The 5,979-nt window shown below is 38.8% G+C and overlaps 1 protein-coding gene across 1 annotated transcript in view; it reads left to right on the top strand.

Annotated features, from left to right (window-relative positions):
- LOC107662818 (uncharacterized) overlaps positions 1 to 5,979 on the top strand; it is a 31,085-nt gene that overhangs the window by 11,530 nt on the left and 13,576 nt on the right. The window lies entirely within an intron of this gene.

Genomic DNA, 5,979 nt, shown 5'->3' with positions numbered 1-5,979 from the left:
TTTATATATATATATATATATATATATACACACACACACACACATAATAAATACAGTACACACACATATATTATGTAAACAAAAACTGTTATTTTGGATGCGATTAATCATTTGACAGCACTAATATAAACATAACATATTTTTTCTTAAACATATACATGCATTTGTGTTTATATATATATATATATATATATACACACACACACACAATAAATACAATACACACACATATATTATGTAAACAAAAACATTTATTTTGGATGTGATTAATCGCAATTAATCGTTTGACAGCACTAATTTATTTTTGATGTGTTTGCCTTTATTATGATAGTAGAGTGTAGAGCAGACAGGAACTGAAGTGGGAGAGAGAAAGAGGGGTGCGATCGGGAAAGGTCCTCAAGCCGGGATTCAAACTCGGGCCCACAAGGCTAACGGAGCCGACTTTTTATACCAATTTTAAACAAATAATTAATATACATAAAACAAACCACTTAGTCATTTAAGATCACAAATACATTCTTTGATGCACTTTTGTCTCGCCTTTTATTTCGTTCTACTTTAAATCTATTACAAATAAAACAGCTGTAACGTTATTGACTGAGCAGGGGGGTATTCCAAAAAGCAGGTTTTGTGACATACCCAGGTATGTGTGAGGATAAGCGAGCAGATAACCTCAGCTTTCGGTTCCAAAATCGGAGGTTACTTTCAGGGTAAGTAACCATAGCAACTTGCTCTCTGAAGATAACCTGCCCCGGACCAGGTTATGTTCCAGGGTTAGTTCACTTCAGCGCTATCAGCGCATGCATGATCAGCACATGATCTACTGACGAGCCTTCAGTGGGCCTGACAGATAGCGCACAATATTATATAATATTACAATATGTAAAACTGCCTTTTTCCATCTCAAAAATATATCTAAATTTCCTCAAGGTTAGATTATTGTAATGATTTATTGGGTGGTTGCTCTGCGTGCTTAATAAACAAATTCCAGCTGGTTCTAAATGCAGCAGCTAGAGTTCTTACTAGAACCAAGAAATATGACCATATTAGCCCGATTCTGTCAACACTGCACTGGCTACCTATTAAACATCGTATAGATTTTAAAATCTTGCTTATTACTTAAGTAATTAAGCAATTACTTACTTCTGTTTCGTGCTGTACAGTTGCTTTGACACAATCTGTATTGTTAAAAGCGCTATATAAATAAAGGTGACTTGGCTTGACTTGACAAGTGTATGTCGCTAATTTGCTGTGAGCGCTGTCATGGTGTATTGTCTTAAACATTACATTTGTTGGTTTTGTGTGGGAGGAGGGATTGAGTGTCTGTATATTTTGTGTGATGATGCATTTGTAATGAGGCTTTGCATTTGCAGACTTCAATTTAGCTGTTTTATTTTGGTAATATCAGTCACTCTCGCTGTACTGTTTTGTTGCGGTCGCACACCGGACGAGAAGCGCAGTGCCCCGGTGCAACACGTATTGCACACAGTTCAAGACGGCAGTCCAAAACATTTAATCTATTCCCAAAACAGTCAAAACTTAACTTCAAGAATGAGCAAGTGCTGTCAATGAGTTTAGAGTTCGGGGATCGAAAACAGCAAATGGGATGAGAATTTGCGATCTGTAGCTCACTAACGTTAAATGAATCATGAAATTTATTAGAACCACAGAAAGACAAATGTTTTGCTGAAAAAATGCACAATACACAATTGTCCAGCCTAGGATGAAGTCATTATGTACATTAACAATGATTTGGGACAAATATAATGTAATTTAATGGAAAATTATGTGAGTGGTGCTGTGGCACTGCAGGATTATGAACAGCACCCGGAGTCGCAGCTGGGATCCGTGGACAGTCGCCGGTGGTGCCGCCGGTCAGTGTTCGTGCACACAAAGAAAACAATGTGTGCAAATATTAAAGACGTGGTGCGGTGTAATGCAGCGCTGCACTTGTCCTCCGGTGTGCGACCACATTAAGGCTGGAATAGCCTTTCGTTTCAGAGGTGGAATTGTCAAAGATGACTTTTAGAAGAGGACACCGTAAGCTAGGCTGGTAGTTTGTAATTTCCCACAACGAGGGTAGGAGGAGAGGGCCTAGGTTCTAGAGTCACGGTTCGCTACTGAGATACAGTATAAAATTGGTAATAAATATGCCCAAAAAACATGGTTACTACTAGGGTTTTTCTATTCTATCTACTTGTTTTTCTTTGTGTGTGTGTGTGTATATGTGTGTGTGTATTAGGGGTTGCACAGACTAACCGTTGCACCGACTAGTCGACTTCAATGCTCTGCCATGACGCTTTAAGCTTGACGTCGACTAGTCGCCGGTCCTGTAGAGGGCGCAACAGGATAAGAAATCCTTGAAGGACTTTCACGTTTTGCACGTGCGCGAACTGAGTTTTGTGGAGAAATAACCTATATATTAGCCTATTGTTCATGAAGGCTGGAAGTGAAAAACGCCTTATATTCAGGTGTGCATAATTATTAAGCAGATTATCTTCTACAGATAAAATCTGGAGATGGACTAAAAATGAACTCCCAAAACTTACTGCCAGATTCCGGAATATTTCCGAATATTTATAATATATCCGAAATTTTTCAGTGGTACAAGAGGATGGTGCGCTCAAAATATGATCTTTCGCGCGCAGAATTGTGGCAGAAATGTAAGCCCATAAGTTAGTAGCCGTTCTAATCTAATGCGCTGCTGCACTGTAACGCGCACACATAGGACAGTAGCGTGTACATCTTGCGCAGATCACGTGCGCACAGAATCATTCAATATAACGACCTAAAGACAAAAGAACTGATAAAAATGAGCTGTTATGGGAGCAATAGCCATGTGGGCAGCGCTGAGTCATATGCCATAGCTGTGCACAAGCTGTTTATCACAGCTCCAGACTTATTTGTTCATTAATGACGTCATCAGCGACTAGTCGACTTTGACTTGACTTTCATCACATAAAAGTCGACTTTAAAAAATAAGAAGTCGTTCAACCCCTAGTTACTACACTTTTACTATAGTAACCATTGTTAATTTTTGTAAAGGATTGTCTACAATACAATTAAATAAATGTTTTAATAGGTTATAACATTTACATCACAAAATATTAGGGAGCGACATTTATTTAGTTCATTGTGATGTGAAGCCATTGGGGGTTACTGAAAAGCCCCATCAAACTTGGGTTGCGGTGCAGGGGGACGGGACTGTAATGACAGGTCTGCATGGCAGGGTAAGTGGTGTAGCCTATCTGGAGTGCATATGAATATGAATATTAAGCTTGATATGTTTCATGCATTATATTTCCAAAACACGTGCAATTGATAAGCTTTCGTGACGACGTGCAGCAGTGACCCGTCAATTGTCCTGAGCATCTTTCATGCTGGCCTCGGGCAGTCGGTTGAAATCGCCGTGGGACCCCCACAGCCTTGGGCCCCTATAACCGTCACCACCTTCCAACCCACTCGCAACGGCCCTGCCTAGTTAATATCACACAAGTGCTGTTTTTACGAATATCAGCATGATTGCACATTTATTGATATTGATTTTATACAACAGTTCAACAAACAAGTAAATACTGAGTTACATTTTAGACACAATATTGCCTGGTTTTATTCTGTTTCACAGTGAATATAGTTCCGAAACACACAACCATGTGTCTTTCCTGAATGAAGCAGCGTGTTTGAACGAATCGGGTGAGTCAATGAGTCACTGGCCCATTCATCATACACTTGCTTCATTCCTGAATCAAGTAGCTTTTTTGAATTATTTTTTTTCATGAATGATTCAAAGACTTATTCATTCATTTATTAACTTTAAACTGCCACTTCCGGCTAAAATATGAGTCCAATATCCATAATAATGCTTCCTCCAATGAAAAAAGTCCATCTCCTGTTGTATCTCACATCAAAATCAACCACATTTGTTTTGAACTGTTTTGGCTTGTAGGAGGTGCTTGACCAGACCACTTTTTCACTGGAGGAAGTGTTATTATAGATTACAGACTTGTATTTTAGTTAAAAACATCTTAATAATAGATTTGTTTTTTCAAACACGCAGGTTTTGTCTTCTCAAGATGCCAACTGATGGACTAGAGTGGTGTGAATTGTGGATTATTGTGAGTTTTCTCAACTGTTTGGACTCTCATTCTGACGGCACCCATTCACTACAGAGGATCCATTGCTGATGCTATATTTCTCAACTAAATGTCATTTTTAGGTGATCTGTTCCTTTAAGTGTGTGTGCGGACAGATGGAGGTGCCGGTGCGCTCACTTGCTCTTAAAATACTGGCCATTTTTGGTCATACAGATAAGAGTAATACATCTTTCGTGTCTGTTAAGACTCTACGTTTATTTGTGTGCACTCACAATAAAAACAAAACGCGCTTTTGTGAAATAATGAAAGCAAACAGGATGCGCTTTCTGCCATCTCGGTCTGTGAACTTGAGCGCGAAACACCGTGTATATCTTTACCTTACGAACATGTAAAATATATCTATAGAGAATGAAATGTCTACTTTCAAATGAACCAATTCAAACGGAAAACAAATATTCTCAGATTATGCAATCCGTATGAAACTGTTGACGTGAGATGACGAGTCAGTAGGCACGTTTCCATTACCCTTCAAATTGCGCAAATTCGCGTTTCAATTAGGCGTATTTTCAATTCGCAATTTCAATTTGCGCAATTTGAAGGGTAATGGAAACGCGCCTAGTGAGAAAAAGGAATAATTCGCAAAACTGCGATGGAAACGGCATTTACAGGTCACATGGCGTATATAAAAAGGCCGAATGGAAACTCGTCAATTTCGCAAAAACGGCCATATATCGCAAAAAAAGTTTTTACACTCGCATGAGGTGGCTTTTTAGGCAATGCAAAAAAGGAATAATTCGCAAAACTACAATGGAAACGGCTTTTTCGCATTTACAGGTCACATGGCGTATATAAAAAGTCATATGATCATTCTTCAATGTACTATAACCTGCCTCAAAATAGGAGGTTGGGATCCTATTTTGTGTTAAAACACTTTCATCATCCTCATGAATGTGTGCTGGTTTACCTAAAGGCTGCAACACACACCAGTTTTTGTTCTGTGCTGATCACAATCGAATCCTTTCATTATAACATACAGAGTGTATACACGACGATGTTAATAATATATTAATTGCGCAGTGTGAGATTCATTGGTAACAGAACTTTGTGAGATTGCGATGAACAGAGTGACAGCTTTTTAGTGGTTATGAGTGCTCTTTGCGAGCTTTCTAGGCAATCAATTTAAAATATAGAACGGTTTTTGGCCACACTCACACGTTGCAAAGTTTCGGGAATGACATCTGCATATTTATGCGGGATTCGCTCTCGAAGTAGCAGTGTTTGACATGGTGATAACCATAGCAATAGACGGGACAAAATATGTGAAAATGTGCATTAAGACTAGAGCACCCTCACTAATTTCAGAAGAACCCTCAGTGATTATTTTTGAAACCTTGTTGGTACACTTTTGTTGTATAACTATATACAAAAACAACAAAATACAAATGCACTAAATAAAATAATTTAATAAATGCATATTTACAATTTAAGCACTTAACTAAAATAAGTATTAATAAAATAAATAACTAGAAAAGGCTGACTATATTTATGACCAATTCATAAAAGAACAATGCATATTTAAAAGGACACGTCCAGTTTTGTGTGAGTGAAGGAAATCTGCTTGCGAGTGGAGATTCGTGCTCGTGCATTAGGCCTATATGGATCACGTCACATTATGCGCTCTCGACATTGTCATTAAGATCGCGCTATAGAAGCCGCCTAAAATTAAGTATAAAGAGGAGAAGAAAGCGGTCCTAGGCAGCTGCCTACACATGCCAGGATGCGCCACTGCCAGATGCAGTTAGAAATGTATTAAAAACAAGCCTATTGCAAGACATCTGGTAGGGGGGGCACCTGTGGTGGCCAGCCAAATTTAGGGGGGGGGCGG

Source organism: Sinocyclocheilus anshuiensis, unplaced genomic scaffold (genome assembly GCF_001515605.1).
Source record: "Sinocyclocheilus anshuiensis isolate Anshui unplaced genomic scaffold, SAMN03320099.WGS_v1.1 scaffold1815, whole genome shotgun sequence".
Lineage (NCBI taxonomy): Eukaryota > Metazoa > Chordata > Actinopteri > Cypriniformes > Cyprinidae > Sinocyclocheilus > Sinocyclocheilus anshuiensis.
Note: the sequence above shows the minus strand (reverse complement) of the source record. Positions and strands in the feature narration are given on the sequence as shown.